The 12,959-nt window shown below is 35.8% G+C and overlaps 1 non-coding gene across 1 annotated transcript; it reads left to right on the top strand.

Moving 5' to 3' along the window:
- The first annotated feature begins 934 nt into the window (after positions 1-934).
- LOC113719816 (small nucleolar RNA R71) lies at positions 935-1,041 on the top strand. Its single transcript, XR_003455056.1, has one exon. It is a non-coding gene; the product is annotated as a small nucleolar RNA R71 (small nucleolar RNA).
- Positions 1,042-12,959: the final 11,918 nt, after the last annotated feature.

Here is a 12,959-nt window from a genome sequence, read left to right as displayed (position 1 = left end):
GCGCCCTTCCTCTTCCATCTCCCTTTCGATCTCATTTTCATTCTTACTTTTCAAGTTCATGACCTTAAACCCCTCCACCTATTTGCCACTCCTTAATGTCCTGGCACTTACATTTCTGGGGTTTGCCTCAAGCTGTGAAGGCAATTTTCCATAGACGTGGGACTCCAGGCGATTAATGGCAGTTGCCATTTGATTCATTCGAGTCTTCATGTCTTTCATGCCTGCTTTGGTGTTCTGCTGGAATTGAGTAATGCTCGCGACCAAGGACCTGGTCTCTTGCTGGAGTTGAGCAGTGCTCGCGACTAAGGTTCTAGGCTCTTGCTGGAGCTGAGTGGTGGTCGTGGCCAAACTCTTGACAATTTCCTCCAAAGAACTTCCTGAATTGGGGGGCGAGGGTTGAGACTTTTGTTGCCACGGTTGTTGGAATCCTGGTAGACGATTAGAAAATGAAGTCTGTGGCTTATTACCATAACTAAAATTGGGGTGGTCTCGCCAACCTGGATTGTATGTGTTGGAGTATGGATCATACTGTCTACGAGGCGCGGGCACGCCTCCAGCCATGTTCACTTGTTCAGCCCCATCCTTTTGCAGCATAGGGCATGAGTCAGTGGGGTGGCCTACATTTGTGCAGATTCAATAGGCCTTAACTTGGTGCATGTTCCCCACGGCTAATTGCCGCACGAAAGACGTTAACTTAGATAACTGCTGCTGAATGGACTGCTGAATGGACGACGCATCTACCTCATTAACCCTACGGGTAGGGTTTCTCTCCCGGAAATCAAATTGTTGAGAATTTTTCGCCATAGATTCAATGAGTATCCATGCTTCTCGTGGTGTCTTGTTCGCCAGGACTCCCCCACTCGCAGCATCAATAATACTCTTGTCGGACGACTGGAGTCCCTCATAAAAATATTAGATCAATAGTTGTTCACTAATTTGATGCTGTGGGCATCTAGTGCACAACTTATTGAACCTTTCCCAGTAATCATATAGAGATTCTCCAAGATACTGATTAATGCTGCATATCTCTTTTCTTAGACTTGCAGCCCGGGATGCAGGGAAGAATGTTTCCAAAAATTTCTTCTTAAGTTGGGCCCATGTTGTAATACTACCTGCAGGTAGATAGTATAACCAATCCTTTGCTGCATCTTTAAGGAAAAAAGGAAAGGCCCTGAGTTTGATCTGCTCCTCAGTAATTCCAAGAGGCTTCATACTGGAGCATACCACATCGAACTCTTGGATGTGTTTATGGAGTTCCTCACCTGAGAGGCCATGAAACGTGAGTAATAGGTGAATTAGCCCTGACTTCAATTCGAATGAGGTATTTTCAGCCAATGTTGGAAATGTGATGCACAAAGGCTGCTGGGGCAATTTTGGAGCAGTCAACTCCCTTAGTGTTCTTGCATTCGCCATAGGGATGTCCTCTTGGCCTTGGTCACTTGAACTATCACCACTTGAATCTGTTGATTCGATCTTTGGATCTAATTCCTGAGAAGCAATGCTAGATTGCTCCTCCCTGAGTTGTCTAGTTTCTTTCCTAGTTCGGCGCGCAGTTTTCTCGACCTCCGGATTGAAAATTAATTCATCTGTACGAGAAGACCGATGTATAAACTAAAAAAGTGCCAGACAAATTCGACGAAAATGACTTAGAAAGAAACAAAATTAACCAAAACACCGTTCCCCGTCAACGGCGTAAAAAATTGACAGGTGTCAAACCTGTGCAATAATAATTACTAAAAAATCCTAATTGGCACCACAATTAATTATAGAACAAATTCAAGTACTGGAGCAGGGACCCTAGGTGTGCAATGGGTTACTTGATTCACCCTGTTCCTGAAAAGTTTGCTTGATCCGATATACGAGGTTTGTTTATAAAAATATTAATTTTGAGTACAATGACAAGTATGGTCGATTCCACAGGAAACGGGTAGGAAGTTGTTTCTTTCCAAATCAATAGAATAAAATTGGGGGATGATTAATGGGATGGAAATGAAAATAAAATAATAAAATTCAAAAGATAACTCCACAAATACAATTTACTAAAAATAATAATTAAATGATCATCGATGCAAAGATATTTCATTCGTTCGTTACTAGGTTGGTTATAGTTATCAACAAGCTTTGACAGCTAGTTCTTCCTTACCTTTTCGACAGTTAAGATACGACCGTTGACTGCTTCTCTAACTAGAAAATAACCCTAGGTGCGCCCGTAGGAATTTAATTATCCAGTTGCATTAAAACTAGAAGAACCCAACCCTAACCAATAAACACGCTAAAAGGGTTTGTTTAAATTAGATCTTACATTCCCCCAACACAAAGTCAATTATGGTGGTTGTCACTAGCTATCAACTAAACGAACAATTACGGATTCAATTTAGTTAATGTGACAGTAGACTATTAAATTAAATCAAATACCCGGCCGTTGATATTTAATTAATAAAATAACCATGAACAATTAATTCAGAGAACGCAAGAATAGCAACAAATTGGACGAAATAGTAAAAATTCGATTAGATCTCACAGATATTATGGACCGCGCCCTTGCATCGACCTTTGGGTAGAGGAGAAAACTAGCCACTCCTCATCGTATCAACTTCGCGTGATTTGATTAATTCCATCCGATTAATTACCAAGAATTCAGGAGAGACGGAATAACGAAGAAAACCAAAAGGGGGGGAAAGTCTCGCTTCACTTTGTTTTGTCCAAAACAAAAGGTAAAAGCGCAGGTCCCAGGTCCCACAAAGGGCACACGAAACAAAGGAAACAGAAGCGAAAAATCCCCAGTCGTCTTCCAGAGAAAGCAAACGAAAGCTACACCCCCCCAATTCTCTAAGGCTAGTGCGGAAAGTCAAAAAGAAAAAAGAAAAGAAGAGGACGTCTGACAGATCGAAAAAAAAAAACTAAAAACTAATGTCATTTTCTCCTCGTGAATCTCGGTTTTTTCCCTTCTTTATAGCGCCGCCAGTAGGAATCACATTAGGAGCAAGGCTTTTGTCCAAGGGTTTCGATCCCACGCATCTGGTCCACGTGGACCTGGCTTCCTAGTTGGCTTTTATGCTACCAAGCCTGCGGATCCTGCTTTTGGATGAGTCTCCTCATTTGTTTGGCGTGGGCACGCCCTGAAATAAAGGGATTTTGGAAATTCGCCTCACGAGATCACTTTTAGCACCAACCTTCTACAATTCAAACAAATATCAAATATGAGTAAAATTCCAATTTTTAGCACCATGAGTGACCAAAATTAGGACAAAGTAATGGTGTAAAACATGCCTAAAAATCGCTCTATCAAAAAAGGATAGTCATGATTGTTCTGTTGGCATCAGGATCTGTCATATTAGCCTTGGTGATTTCAATTTTTTTTGATACGGTTAAAGTTGAGAAAGAAAACTCCAGCTCCGACTCAGAACTTGCTTCACATGGCGACATTTGAAAGGGCACCCTTCCATGAACTTAGACAAATAACAAATGGATTCAGCAAGAGTAACTTGCTTGGCTCGGGGAGCTTTGGTTCAGTTTACAAGGGAATTCGCGAAAATGGGATGGTTTGGGCCATAAAGGTATTCGATTTGCAGCTAGAAGGTGCATTTAAAAGCTTTGATCGAGAATATGAAGTCTTAAGCTGCCTTCGTCATCGAAATTTAGCTAGAGTAATTATTGCTTGCTCTAGCCTTGACCTCAAGGCTTTGGTGCTCGAATACATGTCCAATGGAAGCCTTGAGAAATGGCTTCATTCAAACCCTCATTTCTTAAACATCAAGCAACGATTGGATGTTATGATAGATGTGGCTTGTGGTTTGGAATATCTCCATTATGGTTATTCAACTCCTATGGTTGGGCATGTTTGTGATTTTGGAATTGCAAAGTTGTTGGGAGATTGAGAATCTGTGGTACAAACAAAGACTCTTGGTACATTTTGATATATTGTCCCAGGTGACTTTTTTTTATTACAATTTCGAATTCTTTATGTCATTCAAATTAATGTTTCAACTTTTAACAACTAGTACAGTATGTGAAATTTAAAAAATTTGAAATTGGTGAACTGGTACTGGTACTTGACTTTAACAACTAGTTTCAAATTTTTTGATGCTAGAGTATGGTTTGGAAGGATTGATTTCAACAAGTAGTGATGTTTACAGCTTTGGGATTATATTGATGGAGACATTTACAAAAAGAAAGCCTAAGGATGAGATGTTCACATAAGAATTAAACCTCAGGCGTTGGATACAAGAATGCTCACCAGATTCTGTGATTCAGGTTATAGATGCAGACTTGCTTCAGCTTGAAGATAAAACGGTACAAAGGAAGATTGAATGCATATCGTCTATCTTGCAACTTAGTTTCAGTTGCACGACAGATGCTCCTGAGGAGAGAATAAACTTGAAAGAAGTTCTAGGAGCATTGCAGAAGATCAAACTTCAGTTTATCAAAGGTATCACGCCTTGAAGTAGATCGTAATACCATTATATATGAGATAATCCATTAGCAACTTTTTCTACAATTGCATAGTATATCAAAATCTCATTCCAAGGCTTACCATTCATTCAAGTAGTACTCATGTTTTTCTACTGAATATATGGCGGAGCCCTGGAGTGCAAATTTATATGGGGGAATTCTTTGTCTTGCTTAAAGTTCAAGACAGGAATGAGATATGTTGTATTGCCAAAAATTTGTTTACAGGCATGGAGACCTTAAGTTTATGATCCCAATTTATATGTTGACTTGGTGTTTATGCTTGTCATACATATATGGCAATTAAGCTGTTAATTTACATTTAGTTATTCATACATCTTTGCCCTTTTCAATTTTTGCATATAAATGAGAAATAAATTGATCATCAATATATATCACCATATAGAGGAACACATAGGCATATGTGTTTATACATACAGAACATGAATGTGGCATGTAGATTCATGCATTTAGTTAATTACAAATTACATTTTAAAGGTGCGAAGAACAAAGTTAGCAAATTAGTTTTCTGTGCTACAATTACTACTTAATTTATAGAAATTAATAGCACTTATTCAGGGCAAAATCGAAGGTTATATTTGTAATTGTGGTTGACAATAGTTGGAGAATGTTAAAATTAATATTGTACCATTGCCTCAAGCTAGAAAATGGTGGGAACATTTGTTAAATAGCTAAATTTTGAGAAACTACGCTTAATGGAGTTCTTCACTGGATTGTTGGTGATTCAGGGAGCAACTCATTTTATACCTTCTCTTAACAGTAGATAGATATTTTTTATAAAAATTTCAGCATGTTCCACCTCCTTGGATCGAGTTTCGGATCGGGCTAGATTTTATAACTATTACCTTGACATTGCTCGTTACGTCAATTACTCTACAAAACACTCAACAGCGAAAGCTAAAGCAAATACATAAAAAGCTAGTCTAAGGAAATTTGAACCATAATTAATAAATCCGACCTGAAACTCGACTCGGAGAAATGACCGAGTCACCGGGTTGATGGTTCAATTGTGGGTTGCAGATTAATTATATTATATAATATAATAATATATCCTAAATTATAAAAATAATAAAAATTTTAAGTTAGTGGTTCAATTGGCGGTTCAACCATTGATTTTTTTCCAATTCACCGGTTAAATTGCCAGGTCATTAACTAGTCAATGGATTTTTTGTTGAAACAATCTAATTAGTGACCTGATCCGATACTATGATGGACTTACTAGGTTGATTGGTTCAACTGCTGGGTCGGGCTAGATTTTATAATTATGACCTTGACATTGCTTGTTACGTCAATTACCCTGCAAAACACTCAACAGCTAAAGTTGAAGCAAATACATAAAAAGTTAGTCTAAGGAAATCTCGACGGCCAATCAGGGACCCGAGAAGGTTGAATTTGAGAATGTAACTAAAAATAGGACAGGATGATAAATGAGGATTTGTAATTTTTGGGAAGTAATTAGGTGTGTTTTTAATACTTGGGAGAAGGATACTGTAATAATCTACAATCAAATGGTAAATTCTAACCATCTGAAATTTGAGAGTATAGAAGTAATTAATTTAATTTGAGAGTATAGACGTAAACCATCTGAAATACTTGTGTATTTTGCTAATGGTGAATTTAGCCAACACCGCACAACTTTTTACCCCTCTATTTTTCTAGTTCATTGTTATTAGTGACTTAAAAACCTACCAACGAGATTGTATTAAACCCATCAAGGTGGATCATTTATAAACCATAAGCAAATATATTTTCTAATACGCACACCTAGTAGATTTGAGACTGGGACCCCATGGTTCTTTGTCAAGGTAGCATCCTCAAGGTTGAATAGGTCTTGGTAGGGTAGTGATTGTAATGTTATGTGATTATCACCAATAGACTAGGAAGTATCTGCTAAAGTCAGAGTGACAAGACAAGCAATTTAGAATTCTCCATAAACACTATTACTACTATTTTGAATTAATCCTTTTTTTTTTTTGTCGACACGATAGAATTCTTATAACCTAAACTAGCCTATTCTAGGGGGAGGGGGAGGGGACTCGATGTGAGTAAAGATTCCATCGAAATTGGTCAATGAAGACCGTCACATATTGTGACAAATTTTGTGGAAAGCAAGGTTCGAACCCTTGATCTCCCGCACTACCAAGCTTAAGGAAGCTTGGGATGATCACTGGACTAAAGGCCCAGTGGCATTTATTCCGATGAAGTCCGAAGAGAGATAATAATCTTCCTCCTGTTGGCATTTATTCCTACCAAGTGAAGTAAAGGACAACAAAACAACAGTATCAAGTTAGAGAATTGGGCAGCCGGTCTCCATCAAGAAAGCACCTTCAATGAATGTGGTCTTTATATTGGGCAAGTTGGACGGGTTTTGGGTGGGTTAATATTGGATTTTCACTTAAAATTCAATTCGTCCAATTTAGATTGGGTTGATTTTGGATTGGATCATATTGGATTATCTCAAACTCATGATCCAATATATTAATTAATACATTTTAATACATAAACTTTTTCACATACATTTTAACACATAAAAAAGATTTGTTTCACACATATAAACACATTTTCACATACATAAATGTATTTTCACGCAAAAAACACACACTCACTTCTTAAATTACTTGAAAACACATCATAAATAGAATAATATTTTATATTGCTTGTATGTGAATTTTAGATAATAAATTGTACATTTAAATAGATTAGCTAAAAAAATTGTTTACTTTATACTTTTTAATACTACTAATTGATTGAAACTTATTTTTGTCACAACTTATTAACACTTTTACTATTTATATCTGCTTTATTGTAAATTGTAGTATTTTATGTATTTAAATTAATGAATGCTAGATTATATTATACTTGAAAATGTAAGTAAGAGACATATAATTTGTTGTATAATAATATTGAAATTATAGAAAATAAGTTTGTACTTTAGCCCTTATATTCTAAAAAATTTTATGATTCATGACTTTAGAAATTTTGCAAACTGTTGTGAAAGGTCCATGCATCAGGACTCCACTCTGGGGATAATATGGAAATTGCTTTCTTCCATTAAATGACTGGAGACATTATGGCATTTTGGTTCTTGGACTCGCTAATTAAGAGGGAAAATTAATTGTCTTGCTGATTGTAAGCTTCTCATGAAGTTGACGATTGGAAGTGTTTGCTTCAAACGAAATGAAATCATTGGACTAGAATCTGCAAGTCAACTATATTGATTCGAAGTTAATATCATGATCTATATACATATAATATATATTAGAAGGTATTTTTTTATTGATTTGATAGAGTTAGATAATTCATCACCTGATTAATTAGAATCATCTAGGATCATACTTGATGCTATGGTCATATTAATCTTTTAGAATTACCACAGCTTTGATATAAAGCAGAAAATATTATATGCTTGTAAAATGTACAGGTATTGGTCCCCAAAAAATTATTAAAGAAAATCTCAAACTTTTTAAGAAATAAATGAGAGGAGAATTCATGAACTATTCTAACATTTTTACCACATTGGGATCGCATTATTTTGAATTAGTGAAAAATTAGGCTGATGCAAAGTAAGTTTTGTTTGTAAATTTGAAGAATCCGAAATTATATAATGCTAAAAGGTTAAAAAAGAAATTTGTACAATATTATACATACATGAAATATTAACAAACAAAAGCAAGTAGCTATTTGAGAACAACCACAAAAAAAAAAAAGAAAAAAAGGGAGGAAAACAACATACTTTTAAAAGGCATAATAAATTATTATAGAAGTTGAGCAAGTTTAACTACTGTTAAAAAAGTAAAATAAGCATGAGTTTTTATTTCAAGTTTCTTTTTTTTAAAGAAAAATTAAAAATATTGATTGAAAATATATATATGAGAATTTTGAATAAAAATTAATCAATGCATTATTAACACATGTCCAAATACAAATAGTTGAGCATATGCGTATTGAATTTTATATTTATTATTTTGAATTACTTTTAAACAAGTTGGGTATTGGGCACCTAAATAAAAAATTCAACCCGTCCAATGAATAAGTTGGGTTGTTCTTACCCAACCCAACAAAATCCATAACCCATTTGACCCCACCCATCTTTTAAAATTAATGAACGAGTTGGACGGGTTGTTGGATTTTGGGCTTTTTTACCAGCTCTAGTGGTCTTCATCAAGACAAGCTGCTTAAATTGTCCATAGCTACTGGGAAAGAACCCACTTGCGACCCAGTCCAAGTTGAGGTACAAAGTTCCCCCGGGTCGACAGGTGATTGCTGGCGACTGAGGGATAGAAATGCATGTCCGGGGTAAGCGTAGCTTTTTTTTTTTTTTTTTTTTTTTTTTACACGTGAAAATCAGATTTAATTGATAAAGCATCAAACCATGCTCAAGGAGAAAAATATAACTATCGGAGTTGGCCCTAGTGATCAGAGAAGATTTTTTAGGATTATTTTCATTGTCAGGATTAGGATTCGAATTTTATACTTAAGGTTGGGGGTGAAAAAGATTTGAAAGAAGTGAATTGGTGTATATATTAATTGATAAAGCATCAGAGCATATTCAAGTACAAAAATATAACTATGGGAGTTGGACCAATGATCAGAAAAGAGGTTTTAAGGTCTTTCCTATTGCCTGACAGTTACAGTGCAATAAGCACAGAAACAAAATTGATAGAAAACAAAATCCTAATTCCTATACAAGTACAAACTACTGTTTAAGGACAAGTATTGACTGAGGAAAATCCTTGCTCAATCTAAATTCATTGTGTTTTATGGTAGTCATAAGCTCTTTAGATATATAAAAGCATTTTTATCCCAGGTTTATTACTTAATTGGTGGGTTGGGTTACATTCCTTCAATACTAAATGTAAGAGATAGAGAATACACTTAAAAAAAGCTGCTCCACACTTGTCAGCTTTGGGGTACAATAGTTGGCATTTTTGCCTAATTTCAAACTGTGACAAAATAAAACCGCACGTCTCAAGATAGAGTCAAGGCGATAATATGCAGTTAGTTTCTGTTTGCCATTAATTCACCAAATTGAGTAATAGATCTCCTATCAGTTAGTGTCTGTTTTGCCAGGGTAATATGTAGCAATCTGAAAGAAGAAAACAATAAAGTAGGGAACATATCAAAATGGAAACTTGGTGAACAGACGAGGGACTTCAATTTGACGAAGTCTCATCACTTCGTCATAGACGATGATAACAGCAATTTACCAATTCACACGTGTAAGACTTTACCAATTCCAAAGCTCCAATTTTCAACATTTTTACCAATTTACATCTTCAGTTGATAATCCAGTTTTACAAAAGAAATACAACGACAATACGTTGTGGAAAAAAAAGCAAGTCAACCGCAATTATGCCTATATAAGACCTGCCCAAAGTCACAATGTATGCTCATGTTCTATATTTATTTGGCATTCGTCAAGCTTATTTACCTCTATAAGCAATGCAGAGAACTTATTTTCTCTTCGTTGGAGCCTTGGTACTGTTGCACTTTAGCGCAACTAGCTCAGCTAGCATAAGTATTGCCAATAACCATAACAACAGTGCTAGTGATCTGAATGCTCTTCTTGCCTTCAAAGCCGCCATTTTTGATCCCCAAAGGATCATCCCAACCAACTGGTCCACTTCTACCTCTGTTTGCAGCTGGATTGGTATCACTTGTAATGCTCGTCATCACAGAGTCGCAGCCATTGACCTTTCTTACATGGGAATTGCGGGAACGATACCTCCAGAACTGGGAAATCTTTCTTTTCTCGTCAGGTTGAATGTTATGAATAACAGCTTTCATGGACATCTTCCAACCGAGCTATCTCGTCTGCGCCGATTGAAGTACATCAATTTGGAAGGTAATAACTTTGAGGGAGAACTTCCGTCATGGTTGGGAGCTTTAACTGCACTCCGATACTTATCCTTCCGAGATAACGGATTTTCAGGTTCATTATCAGGCAGGCTCTCTAATTTCACAAAGTTAGAGACCATCAGGTTGGGTTACAACTTTTTTACTGGAAATCTTTCAGAAGAATTCAGCGCTCTACCGAAATTGAAACTTTTGGAAATTCAATATAACCAACTTGCAGGCCCTCTGCCACAGGCTCTGTTTAACCTCTCCTCATTGCAAGTTTTTGGTTTTACGAGTAATAGCTTATCGGGTTACCTTCCAGCACATATCTGCGATTATCTCCCACAACTTCAAGGGCTTTACTTATCACTTAATAACTTTGAAGGTGAAATTCCATCAGGCATCGGAGAATGCTCAGGACTCCAAGTTTTATCCTTGTCTTACAACAAATTCCAAGGATATATACCAAGAGAAATTTGGAATCTAACCACGCTTACAGGTTTATATTTGGGTGGGAACGACTTGACCGGTAAGCTGCCAACTTGACTTTGTTTTGCAAAATTCTTGTGTATTTCGAGCACCAATTGATCGCAGATTGAAATGCTTGTAGGGTTGTGAGTTTAGATGAGTATGTGTGCAGAAACACTTAATGTTTGAGTAGATTAAGTTCAAACTTAATGTTTAAGTAGACTGGATATAAGCAATCATTCCTTCTTTTTGCATTCTTTGTTTATCAATGATCATATGGGGATGTTCATTAATGTACATTATAAAGTAGTTATAGCCGGCAATTGTCATCCAAGACTAATTTATGTAAGTTTATTGTGTGGAGTACAAATTAAGACTGAAAATCCATCATAACCCAATGAAAATTGTTCAAAATCCTTTTTAACCCATTGAGAAATTTTCATTGGGTTTAAAGGATTTTGAGACTAGAATCATAATTGCATGAAAAATTTACATCACATACACTATTTCTGATGATTGCTAACTGCTTAAGTATTGGTGCAAACTTCGTGTGAATAAAGAAGTTTTTGTTTTCAACAAAATAAAGATAAAAGTCAGGAAATAAAAACTCAAAGCATGGCGAACACAGAGTTACTAAACCTAACCCAATGGTTCAATTGGTCAACTTAGTGATCTTGGATTAGTAGTTGGACTGAATGAGGAAGGAAATAGTTGGATCAGTAAATCTATGGTTAAGCCGCTAACTTGTTACACCAATGGCCTTGCCAGGTTGATGTCTAGGCCGGGATTAATGACTATGCCAAACACACACTTTTGTTTGATGTACTTGTGAAAGAAGAACGAATTAACACTATGTATATTAATGGGGCAGAGTTGTCTTTTTGTACAAAACCATTGGCTTTGATGGATTACATCTCTCTTGCCTTTGAATCCAAAGCATAAGGATGTTAAAAGTATATTTTCAAGCCACATGAGTGGTTTTGAGTAATTTCCCATTAAAATTTTTGGACATTTGAAACTTCATGCCGTCTATGAAAGAAAATGTAAAATGTATTAATTTCGATATGCATATTTAGATTTTATATTAATTTTATTTCTAATTTATGCATACATTTAAAAATTCATTGACATACGCATATAGATTGCCACCAAAATGACCTCCAATTTTTGGGAGTGTATGTAACCGTCATTTTGCCAATATTTATGAGAGATTTAGATGATATTGTTTGAAACTAAACTGAAGATCCTTAGAATTTCTAAATGCATATATATTATATACATATAATTATGCCATGCCATTAATTATATTTATCATCATGCCGTGATTTTTGAACAGGTGAAATTCCAAAAGTCATTGAGTTTGTTTGGATAAGAATTTATTTGGATGATTTATTTGATCCAGTTACTGTAGCATTTTTTATGATGTGATGTATGTGAGATAAAAAGGTGATTGGGAATTGTGTGTGTGATGTAAGCAAAACAAAATCTGAAATAAATCTTGCAAACTTTCTTTGTCCAAACAAACTCATTGACAATCTCTATAATTTGGAGAAACTAGGCATGGAGCGTGCTAATGTGACAGGTAAAAATCTTGATACATTTTGGCATGAGATCTATTTCATTATTCCATCATTAGAATACTTTTCTCAAACTTGAATTTGAGCTTTAAGTCAAGCGAGTTCAAATACAAATCAAATATGCTCTTTCTCATACGTCAATTGGTCAGTCATACTGGTGCACTGCATAAGCCAAAACGATTTTGATCAGCTTGATCTCAATATGCTACAGCTTCATCTCAACTTCAAATTCCAATTGATTGCACTTCAAAAATAGAGATACTGATAGGGGGCTAATAGGTGATACAATGGGAAATAGGAAGATGAGGAAGCACTTCGAGAGATGGTACAAAGAGATAGAAAGATTGAATGCTTGAAGAAGGGAAAGTGTATAATTCTATGCCACTTTTGACAATGTCATGTTATTTCGTTTGAAACATTGTCTGAAAATGTTTCGTCATTTCCAAAATTGTCAATGAAGTATACCACTTGCCTTCCTATCTTTACCCCTGAATTTGTTGAGATGCTTCCTCTTTCATTAAATTTAGCTACTTGACTTCAGAGATGTGAGATACAAAAGTTTTGCCATGTTGTCATGCTTTGGTTACTACTTACCTAGTATGATAA

Source organism: Coffea arabica, chromosome 11c (genome assembly GCF_036785885.1).
Source record: "Coffea arabica cultivar ET-39 chromosome 11c, Coffea Arabica ET-39 HiFi, whole genome shotgun sequence".
NCBI classification, from domain to species: Eukaryota; Viridiplantae; Streptophyta; class Magnoliopsida; order Gentianales; family Rubiaceae; genus Coffea; species Coffea arabica.
Note: the sequence above shows the minus strand (reverse complement) of the source record. Positions and strands in the feature narration are given on the sequence as shown.